This window comes from Musca autumnalis, unplaced genomic scaffold (assembly GCF_047663935.1).
Source record: "Musca autumnalis isolate F117 unplaced genomic scaffold, ASM4766393v1 scaffold_4, whole genome shotgun sequence".
In the NCBI taxonomy this organism is placed as follows: domain Eukaryota; kingdom Metazoa; phylum Arthropoda; class Insecta; order Diptera; family Muscidae; genus Musca; species Musca autumnalis.
Window position 1 is genome coordinate 173,224,078 of NW_027411977.1, and position 12,377 is coordinate 173,236,454.

The 12,377-nt window shown below is 36.5% G+C and overlaps 1 protein-coding gene and 1 long non-coding RNA gene across 3 annotated transcripts in view; one reads left to right on the top strand and one right to left on the bottom strand.

Annotated features, from left to right (window-relative positions):
* Nucleotides 1-12,377, top strand: part of Chs2 (Chitin synthase 2) — a 209,350-nt gene that overhangs the window by 162,142 nt on the left and 34,831 nt on the right. The window lies entirely within an intron of this gene.
* LOC141400750 (uncharacterized) lies at nucleotides 11,428-12,128 on the bottom strand. The gene is made up of 3 exons (XR_012412191.1): nucleotides 11,875-12,128; nucleotides 11,666-11,813; nucleotides 11,428-11,618 (listed from the first exon to the last, which is right to left on the bottom strand). It is a non-coding gene; the product is annotated as an uncharacterized lncRNA (long non-coding RNA).

A 12,377-nucleotide genomic window follows, 5' to 3' on the forward strand; every position in this document is an offset into this window, starting at 1 on the left:
GGCAGTGCCCACGTCGTCCGATGAATCTGTGAGATCACTCACTAGTTCCAAGTGTACTGCCTTCGTCGAGAAGCAACAAAATACTGCAATGTATGCCTTGTGTGGCCGTTTTCCGCGAAGTTTGTAATGTACTGTTATTGGGCCACAAAAATCTACCCCAGTATTAATGAAGGCTCTGGCTGGTGTGACACGCGTGGAAGGCAAGTTTCCCATAACTTGATTAAAAAATGCTGGTTTAGCTCTGCTACAAATTGTACAGCGATGAACCGTAGCTCGAGCCATAATCTTCCCTTTTAGTGGCCAAAACCGTTGTCGTACGATTCCCAGCAATGTTTGTGCGCCACAATGTTTATTTTCTTTGTGGACCATTTCAAATATTAATTTTGAAATTGGGTCATTGTAGGGAATAAGAAGTTGATGCTTGGAGTCGAATGACAAAGACGATGCTTCAAGACGACCCCCAACCCGAATTAGGCCGTCATTGTCCAAGAATGGTGACAGGTTACTCAGTTTACTTGTTCCACGCACCTCTTGATACTTCTTCAGTTGTTGAATTTCTTCCTTAAAGTCTGACTCTTGTATGTGCCTGATGATATGCCTTAAAGCCGTGTCTAGCTCGACCGTTGTAAGTGATCCTTGGGCCTGTCGAAGGGTATTTTTGCATCTGCTCTGAGTAATGAAACGCAAAACGTATGCTAAGATTCGTTGTAGACGGATGAACGAGTTGTTGTGATTTATGTTGTACATAAAGTTGGTTGGTGTCACTGAAGTGACGAGTGCCTCTGGTACCTTCCTCTTTCTCTCGAGATTGGTCGAAATTGCAAGATTTGAATTGAATTTTTCTGGCCATGTTGTATCCTTTCCGTGTAAAAACAAGGGACCACAGAACCAAAGAGTACAATCTTTAAGGGCTGTCGGCGATATGCCGCGAGATAGTACATCGGCTGGATTGCACTTTGAGCTGACATGACGCCACTGTTCTGCCTGAGTGATTTCTTGTATGATTGCAATTCTATTGGCCACAAATGTATTGAATGCTGCGGATGATGAGTTTATCCAGGCCAGCACGATTTCTGAGTCAGTCCAAAACCAGGTTGGACACGTCAATTGAAGATCGATTTTGATTTTTGAAGCTAGCTGGGCTCCAAGTACTGCTGCACAAAGCTCCAACCGTGGTATGGTTTGCCTTTTGAGTGGGGCAACGCGAGACTTCGAACATAGGAGACGTGTCATGATTGTTCCATCTTTAAAGGTTGATCGCATATAAGCCGCTGCGCCGTACGCCTTTTCTGACGCGTCTGTGAAGATGTGTAGTTGCCTTGATTCTGGCACTCTCCCTTTAAAGATGTGTCTATATATCTGAAGATTTTTTAGAGCGTTTAAGTCCGATCGAAACGTGGTCCATTTAGAGTGTGAGGATTCTGGTAACGATTGGTCCCAGTCTAATTTTAACTCCCACAATTCTTGTATGAATATTTTGGCCGTAACTGTGACTGGAGACAGTACCCCTAATGGATCAAAAAGTCTGGCAAGATCTGAAGTCACTGTACGTTTAGTGACTCTCCTGACGGGATCAATATTGACTTTTACACAGAAGGTGTCATCTTTTGGAAGCCATGTTAACCCTAATGTTTTAACGGTGTCAGCCTTTGAGCTCTCGAAATCTAAATTTACTTCTTGATCTCCTTCTGAAATGTCTTTAAGCAATTGAGGGTTATTAGCACACCACTTGCGTAAGTTGAACCCGCTGTCTTTCATAACTTGAATGAGTTGCTGCTGCAAATTTACTGCGGTTATTAAACTGTCGGCTCCGCCCAGGCCATCGTCGACGTAAAAGTTCTCTTGCAGAAATTGCGAGGCGAGTGGGTAGCGGATTGCGTTCTCCTTGGCCATTCGTTGCAGGCATTTTGTTGCCAGATATGGGGCGGCTCTTGTGCCATATGTGACTGTGTTGAGTTGGTAGTAGGTTATAGGCTGAGTGACATCCTTTCTCCAAATTATTAGTTGAAACTGGCGGTCCTCAGGAGAGATTAAGACCTGCCTGTACATTTTCTCGACATCAGTTGTAAAAACGTACTTGGGTAGCCTAAATCTCAGTAGTATAGAGAACAGATCGCTCTGAACCGTAGGTCCTGCGTACATAAGATCATTTAGCGAATGCATTGACGAAGTTTTGGCCGAAGCGTCGAATACTACACGGAGCTTTGTTGTTGTGCTTTCAGGTCGTTGTACGCAATGATGTGGGATAAAGTAGTGTGGTGAGCGAATAGCATCTGTCGATATTTTTGTCATGTGTCCTAGGTTTTCATATTCTTCCATGAATTTGACATATTGTTGTTTCAACTCAGGATCCTTCTGCAACCGGCGTTCGAGGGAAAAGAATCGATTGATTGCGATCCCATGAGAATCTCCTAAGGCGTCGGGGTTTTGATGAAATGGTATTCGAACTACGAATCGATTTTTGTTGTCCTTGGTGGTGTGCTGCTCAAAGTGATTTTCGCAATGTCTTTCTTCGAGGGACATTGGTTTGCTGGTTGTCTTGATTTCTTCCAATTCCCATAGTCGGGCGATAGAGGCGTCAAGCGATTCATCCGTCGTACATATTCCGCATGTAAGGTTCCTGGGCTGTTCCTCTTGAATTTTTCCTGAGATTACCCATCCAAACACAGTGTTTTGCATTGTAGGGAGATTCTTGGCTAATTTTATTTGTCCAATCGACAATAGTTCGTGATAATGTTCTGCACCTAGCAATATATCAATTTTATCAGGACGGTTGAAGGCTGGATCAGCTAGCGTCAGATTCTTTGGAATCGACCAATCTTCAATGTTAATGAATTGTGATGGCTGTGGTGATAGGATACGAGGCAAAACAAACGCTTCAAGTCGAGTCGAATAATTGTTGATTCGAGACTTTAGAGCTACATTTACTCGATGGTTTGTTCTAGTGTTGGTTGCACCGATCCCGTTGATATTGATTGTTGATTTTTGCATTGAAATGCCAAGTCGCTTTACTAAACGTTCTGTGATGAAATTGACTTGGGAACCCGAATCGAGCAAAGCGCGACACTCCACTTCTGCTTCATCCACCTTTATTTTTACTACAGCAGTGCTGAGTACCACGTACGAGCTGATTTGTTCTTTATTAGCAGCAGCTAGCGCCGTGGCTTCCTGATTATTGCACGACTCAGTATTTACGGAGGCTACTCCACCGGCAGGCTTTGTACCAGTTCCAGCTGATAAAGTCGTACGACTATCTTGTTTGTTCGTAGACCCTTGCTTGCGTTCTAGATGCAACAATGTGTTGTGTTTCTTGTTGCATTTCGTGCAACATCGTGTTGTACATTGCTTCGATGAATGGCCCGCCTTTAAACAGTTCACACATCGTTTTTGCTTTTGAGTGAAGTTTAGTCGTTCTGGCGGTGTCATTTTGAGAAAGCTCTGGCAGTGATATAGCTTATGGGTGCCATTTTTACACAGAGTACACATGTTGTCTCCTTGGTTTGCCGATGCCACTGTAGCACACGATTTAGGTGACGTTTTTTCCTTTTGACCCATCGCCTCCATTGACTGGAATCGAGTCTCCAGAAATTCTAGGAATTGGCTAACTTGCTGCAACTCCCTTGGGTTGACAATAGACCTTTCATACTGGCTGTAAGTACTTCGGTCTAGTTTCCTCGACAGTAGATGAAGTAACATTGGACTCCAAGAGGACGTGTCGACTCCAACGTTCTTAAGCGCATGTAAGCACTCTTGAGTGACGTCATGTAGCTGCTTAATGGACGCGGCAGATGACCCGGTCGATGGTTGATCAACCAGTTGATGTATAAGCGATGCTACCAGCACTCGCTTATTGTTGTATCGATCTTGCAGCATTTTCCATGCCGCGTCATAATTTTCGGCACTAATCAGATTTTCTGCTTCACCCGTCAGATTTGCCTTCAGATACCACATCTTTTGTACTGTGGGTATGCGTTGGTTGTTTACCAACTGTGTAAAAAGATCACTGAATGCCGGCCATTTTAAATAATCCCCATTAAACTTTGGGATTGTTACCTTCGGTAGCGGAATTACACTGTGTGTTGACAAGTTACTCCCCAGTTGAGGTGCGTTTCTTACATTATCAGAGCATTTGTCCTTCAGGACCGCCAGCCGAATTAGGTTATGCTGCACCGAATCTTCTAGGCTATCGTAACTATCTTGATCTAGCCCGATTTTGGAAGGGTCCTTGATCTGCTGCCAAATTTCGTCGAATAAATCTGTGATTTGGGCCCACAGCTTTTTTATCGTATCTTCTTTGATTGTATAAAATGGAATTGATTGTCCGGCTTCGATACTGTCCAAGCTCTGCAAATGGCGCTTAAGAGCAGCCATTCTGGCTTTTATCCTTCGGGCCAGCCCCTCAACTTGGGTTGATGCATATACCTCTATCTGGCCCGAAGTTTGGCCTTCTGAACTAATTTCTTGGGCTTTTTTCGATGGACCTGGCTTGCTCTTCACTTTGTCTAATTCCGCCGCGATGTAGTCCATTGTTGAATTGAATTTTTCTCCAATGTTCTTATGTAAATTCTCCGCTATATATGGGTCATCCTCTGGCAAAGACGGATCATTGCGGATCTGGTTCTCCGCCTTCTCAAACGTCTGCCAGAGCGCCGTTAGCTCGTTACGCTTGCTTAAATAGAACTCCTCCGTCCTTCTGTCGTGCGGCGCCTACTTAATTGTCGACACGAATTTGTCGAAATTGCTGGCCCTTACTCCCTGCAGAGCTATAAGGTCTTGTACCGTTGTCATTGCTATATCTCCAAACCACTTGTGAGGTTGTTGCTAGATATGTAGCTTTATGAGTTTTCGAACGTTGTAACCGAAGTTGAATCAGCAAGGATCTGGTTCGTATCTGAGGTTCTGTGTATACTCAGAAAGGATATGCGTTGTATGCGGGATCGTATTTAGAATCAGGATATGTGGGATCGTATGTAGAATCAGGATATGCGCTGACCGTATGTAGAATCAGGATATGCGCTGATCGTATGTAGAATCAGGATATGCGGGATCGATTGTAGAATCAGGATATGCGCTGACCGTATGTAGAATCAGGATATGCGCTGATCGTATGTAGAATCAGGATATGCGCTGATCGTATGTAGAATCAGGATATGCGGGATCGATTGTAGAATCAGGATATGCGGGATCGATTGTAGAATCAGGATATGCGCTGACCGTATGTAGAATCAGGATATGCGGGATCGTATGGCGAATCAGAAAACGCGCTGTATCCGGGAACTCGAATTAAATAAACGCGACACGTTACACTTAAACCGGTACGATCACGTCGGGGTCACCATGTATTTTGAAGGGACTATTTTGTCCTTCAATGAGGTTTTAGATGTCTTTTATCAAGGCAGTGTCACCAAGATAAAATTATAGGTTTAACGCAAGCACATAAACTTGGTTAAGACGGAGAGGAAATGATTGTAACACGATAAGTAGTTTTCACTTTCTCATTTCTTTATTGAAAAGTTTGTTCTTAAATACTAAATTATTGCTAACTTGCACATTTACATTGAATATCTTGACCTAGTAAAATGGTTTAATAATTATTACAAAAATAACTATTGTGGTTCATTAGCCTACAACCATTCTACGACATTGTTGTTGACTTTTTAGTTAATAACAATAAATCTGCGTTTGCAGTTTTTAACTAGAACGTTTCGTTTATCGCAATGACATGATGAATGAGTTATGACGATATGAACAAAAGCATGAACGCATACATTTATTATTTTGTTTATTTATTATTTAGACATAGCAATGCAAAAAGTCTTTAAGACCAACGTTTGTTTTTAAGCATAAATATATTTTCGATGATGTGAATGTCTGAACAATTATTATATTATATATATTTAATTTTAGAAAAAAAAAAAAAACACAAAAATACGTATTAACTAAAATTGTCGGATTTAAATCCTCATATAGCAAAAACTACTTCACGTATTAGTACCAAAATTCTGATTCTTCTTAATTAATATGTTTTCTATCACTCACCATCAATAAATTTGTTCAACGAAGTATTTAGTTTTCACCATTTTTGGCCACGGTCGTGACACTGTGCGATGTAGCGTCTGTTGCATATTAGGGCGCAAAATACAGTTAGATGGTCATAATTTCCACGAAGTTCATTTACATTTTATGCGCATCCAATTTCGATGATAACCTTTAAAAAATACATCATTTGATGTCGTTTCATTGCGATCCATCAGGAACCGTGGATGTAGCATCGCACTCAGTTTTTAGAAAAATCTATTATATCTCCGGATTCGCGAACGTTTTTCAATATCTCTTTTCGCACATTTTAAATATGCGTTTCGCTCTATTTATCTAAGTAGGAATAACACATCTAAAACGCGTCTAAATACGCGATATTTTCAAAAACATTTTTTGCAGATTTTCGAAATTTGAGGGGTATCATATCCGCCGTTCTAGTGGATGGATTTAGACGCGCAAAGGCTTGTTACATCCAGAACGTAAAAAAACTAAATTCACGCGGGTTTCCACTGAAATCGAATGGCATTTGTAAATTTTGAATCCCAAAAACTGTTTTTTTAGAAAAACTTACGCACAAAAATTTCGACTTTAAGCTGAGATTGTTGTGAACCTTTGAAGGCTACACGCCCGAGTTATACATCAAAAAATGCGTAATCACGAGTACTACATCTCTCTCTCAGTTTTTAAACGAGTACAGTTGCGCGTCCCGATTAGAGCAAAAATTCAAAAAACCCAATTTTTCATTCTTCAAAATGTCAGCATCCGTTTGAGATTGATGCATTGCTTATATTAAAAAATCATACATTAGGAACTTCATCTCTGAAGTGTATTCTTTAATTTCTTCTTTGAACATTATACTCTACATTGTATTGTAAAGCCGCTAGTTGAAAATTGACTTAAAAAACCTCGTTTCCTTCAACGATTTTTTCCTATTTTTTTACATTAAAACGACTACAGCTTCCGTTCAAATTATTATTTTAAGAAACCCATCGGTGAATCGGGCTAAAACAGTTTATTTTACCTAAATTCGTTCAAAAGTTACGGTATATTACAACAATTCGCGAGTTACAATACCCCATACCTCAGTTTCAACATAAGTAAATTTTCTACAAAAAAGGCCGATATCAAGCTTTTTGTAGAAAATTAACTTATGTTGATACTTAGGTATGGGGTATTGTAACTCGCGATCAGTTTTACTATACCATAACTTTTGACCGCATTTCGGTAAAATAAACTGTTTTAGCCCGATTCACCGAGGGGTTTCTTAAAATAATAAATTGAGCGGAAGCTGTGGTCGTACTAATGTAAAAAAATCGGAAAAAATCGCTGAATTAAACGAGTTTCATTATGTTATTTTCCAATTATTGGTTTTACAACACAATGTAGAGCTTAATGTTCAAAGGAGAAGTTAAAGAGTACACTTCAAAGTTGAAGTTTCTAATGTATGTTTTTTTAATATATCCACTGTATCTACCTCAAACGGATGCTGACATTTTGAAGACTGAAAAATGGGGTTTTTTGAATTTTTGCTCTAATCGGGACGCGCAGCTGGATTTCCCTAAAAGCTTATTATTTGATTGTAGTACTCGCGATTTCGCATTTTTTAATGTATAACATGAGGGTGCAGTCCTCACAGGATCACAGTAATCTGAGTCCAAACACGAAATTTTTGTGCGTAAATTTTTCTGAAAAACCTATTTTTTTGGTTTAAAATTTACAAACGTCATTCGGTTTCCGTGGAAACCCGCGTAAATTTAGTTTTTTTTACGTTCTAAATCTAACAAGCCACGACGCGTAAAAATCCACCCACTAGATCGGCGGATATGATACCCCTCAAATTTCGAAAATTTGCAAAAAATTATTTTGAAAATATCGCATATTAAAACGCGTTTTGGCTGTGTCAGTTCTACTTAAACAAATAGATCGATACGAGTGTTTAAATTGCGCGAAAACAGATATTAAAAAACTCTCGTAAATCCAGAGATATAATAGATTTCTAAAAATTGAGGGCGATGCTACATCCACGGTTCTCGATGGATCGCATTGAAACGGCATAGAATGTGGTATTTTTGAATGGTGATTATTGAATCGGATGCGCATAAAATGTAAATGAACTTCGCGTAAATTATGAACATTTTACTGTATTGTGCACCTTAATATGCATCAGATGCTACATCGTGGCCGCCAAATAGAATTTGACAAACTGTACATCAAATAAAAGGGATTGATTCGCTGTGTTGGAAAATCGGATGCGCATCATGTCATTTTCATAATTACGCGGTTTATATGCCTCTCAAATGTTGTAATATTCAATATAAAATTATTTTAATGTTTTGCCACAATTGGAATTCCTTGTGATTTAATATAAGGTTCTAATAATATTATCCAATAGGAAAACTATAAGCGAAAAATTTGTTACAACGGAATATCATCATTATTGCGTGAAATTTTCACGAAAATGCCGAAGAACTCAAAAATTGTTTCTCCAACTTTTCCTATAAAACCATAAAAAAATAAAATTAGAATAATATGATTTTAATTTTTTCCTAATATTTTCTTCGTATTTTTGCAAATAACATGAATACTAGGGTTATGACTTTTTGACATTTTTCCTCAAAAATGATTTCCTGTAGCAGGGATGAATGAACTTTTGCCTATTAATCACTATGCTATCGTTTATTCCATTGAAATATAAAAAAGTTCACGCACAAATCGATTTTAAAAAAATAATTTTTTGAAAAAATATATGAAATGAAAAAAAAATGTTTCAAAAAATTATTTTTTGTTGCACGAATGAATAAATATAAGCCTACTAATAACTATAATAACGTTTATTTCATTCAAATATTAAAAAAGTCGCGAAAAAAGTCACTTTGAAAAAATTTAAATTTTTTTGTTTTTTGTTAAAAAATTATATTTTTTGAATAAAAGCGTTTACGACATTTTTACGATTCTCAGAATTAAAGAAAAATAGTGAGATATAAATTTTATGTCATTTTAATTATCTCATGTGGCTCTAAAGTTTATTTTCAATTATATATCTGTTTTCAGTGACTTCAAAAATTGTCCATAATTTTGATAAATTCAAATTTTAAAATCATTTTGTGCGTGAGGTTTTTTCACCGAATCACCTTATAATTAAGATTTTATGTAATCTTATGGCAAAACTCATCACGCTATGATACAGGGATATGAGGTTGTAAAAAAGTCATAACCCTAATGAATACTATAGCTCCAAGCTTCACAACTTAGGTTTCATTTTATTCCTCAAAATGTCTGGATGCTGTTATAATTTTTTTATATATTTTTCGTAAGTATGAGCGCTATTGTTGTTTTAAAAATATGTTTGTTAATACCTGAAATTATTTAACAAATTTGATTTTTCGCGAATCCATTTAGACTTTGCTATTATTTTTTGCATCATCGCAAAGGTTACGAATTCAGTTAACTATAATAGGATATAACAGCTAACTATAATATATCGCGATTTTTTTAGAATTTTTTCTAATTATCATAATTAAAACGGTCATATATTTTGCGCGCAACGATCAAAGTTAGTAACGAAAACAGATTTGGAATGCAGATTTTTTTCTTAATCTATGTACCAAAAATCATTGATGTAGTATCAAAAAATTTGTTTTATTTTTTTGAAATGGAAAAGACAATTTTAGATATTTTCCTGATATACTTTTGTATTTTATTTATACGATATTCACTCTTATTTTTATGGTTGTATTTTTCCTCATGCCATTCATATTTAGTATTTCTTTATAAACATCACTCAGGTGTACGCAACCTCTTCATAAACATCACTCAAGTGTACGCAACCTCTATTTGTTTTTTAGGGTACATAATGATGTACGCTACGTGGTTTTTTAATGTACACGCAACATTTATAACGTACGTACCCAACCACTTCGGTTGGGTACGTGGTTGTTACTTTACAATGGTGGTTGCGTACCAAACATGTACGCTACGATTTTCGTTGGGTTCATGTACACAAACGCTAAATTTTTTTTTAAAGTTTGTGTACATGTACGGTACCTTATCGTAGTGTAACTTTTCATGCTAGGTACGCTACAAAACGTTATTGTACGGTACCTTAATGTAAGTTTTCGAACGCTGCGTGGGCACCGCAAACTGCTTTAGTAAAAACAGTGTTTCGTAGGTGGCCATTTGTCAGAAAACTGTGCAATATTTTTCAGCGCAAAACAAAAATCCGAAAGTAGCTCAAGGTATGATCTACTACATGAAAATAAAATCTTCTAAAATTTTTTTTGTAGATTTCTTGTTAAAAATTCATAAAAAATTTAATTTTTCGTGCTGAACACCAACATAGACCCTAATAAAAAATTCGGAATTCCAGCTATATCCATTTATGTACTTATAATATGTATAAGTTTCAAAAATTACATCGCTATAACCAAAACTATATTCCAAGCGCGATACTCATTTACAGCTTTATCTGAATAATATGAACCAAATTGTGTGGCTATTATTAATTTTCGCTCACTTATGGTACATACATACATATGTACATACAAGGTGTATGCACCTTCTGTTTACATCCAATGAACGGAAACAAACAAAACGATTCCCGTACCAATCACACAAAGCCACAAACTTTTCAGCTTGTCTGAATCGTTTCATTCTCACAACCAAAACAAAAACACAAACTTTTCAATGTAAAAAGATGGAAACCGTACGATTGCTGAAATGTAACTTCGGCTATGCTTTGCCGAGCTGTTTCATTCACCACCGAAACAAAAAGTATTTTTGGGAAACGTTTCCCGTGCGTATTGTCAATGACACACTCAGACACACACACATGTGATTGCTTAACAACCCTACCCAGTTGGAAATTGTCTGCAATGTGTCTTCAAAGGTGTCCCAAATCCATTGAAGACGGCTCGACGACAGTCCTTTGTGATCATTGACGACATTTTCACACAAATGTCGCAAAAGTCGTGCACGACAAGTTGAGCGACAAGGTAAGCGGATTGGTCTTCAACGACGATATAATGGACATTGGATTATACCTTGTCGTTCATGAATACATGGACCACTTTGTCTCAAACGTTGTCCTTGATGACAATATTATTCCAATTGTCACCTTTGTTGTCTTTAGTGACATTATAAAAGACATTTTTTACAAATATTTTTTTATTTTTATTATAACTTGTATTTAAAACAAACTAGAAACTCCATTTGTATATAGTTTTAAGAAACTATTCAATAAATTAGGTACATTCAAATGTATACAGTTTTTAAATTAACTAAAAAATAAATTAATTCAGTCTTTAACACAACAACTTAAAAATAAATAAATAAATGAAATTGTTAAAATAAAATAAATAAATAAATATATTCATTCAGTCAGTCTTTAAAACATAAAAGCATATATAATAAAATAGATTGTTCATTAGAATAAGTTGAAAATTATGATTCGAACTTCGATGATGATCTTGAATTTCTTGTTCTTGAATTTTTTTTGTTAATGGTGTTTTTTAGCCTCTTAAGCGAACTTCTTAATTCGCACACAAATTGTTCGTATGTAAATCCTTCCGTTTTGACAGACTCTGTAGACAAATATAAATAGAAGCTAAATATATTAAAAAAATCTTACCATATAAGGCGTTCAAGAAATGTCCATATGTTTTTAAAGATTTTTTATCTTTTGATCCGTTATAGTTAAATGATGTAACTATATTTTTTCCCAATATTTTGTCCAGATTTTTCATGGAAGATTTTAGTATTTTTCTCACGACATTTATCTAGAAAAATAATGAAATATTTTAAAATAAGATATTATATAAAGCATTTTTAAATACTTACAATGTCACCATCATCCGTGGCCAAAATACCATCCAACTCCTTCAATTTATCCTCCGATGGAACAGGAAAATATGTGTGATTTGCTTCATACAATAGTGTATTTCGATGAAGCAAAACCTTTATTTCAGCAAATACGTTTACCAGTTCTTCTTGCACTTCTACGATACGTTTCAATCCGTCTTCTATTTTTGGGATACATTTTAATTGGTTTTTTATGCTTTCAATGTCTTTAGAAATTTTATCCATTGCTGGTTAATCTAGGAATATAGGTGTATTTTGATGAGTAAACTAATTTATTAAAGATTGTAAATAAATAAAGATAAAAAGTAGAAAATACGTCTTGTATAAATAATTTATACGCAGTTGTGTAACATTGGCAGAGCTATAAATTTGTCTTTATATGGCAGGTACATCATTTTACACTTAATCATATCCACATCGATCACTATTTCCTCTCTAGCCTCGTCTAAATTTTCGATAAGTGAAATACCCAACTGCATTGA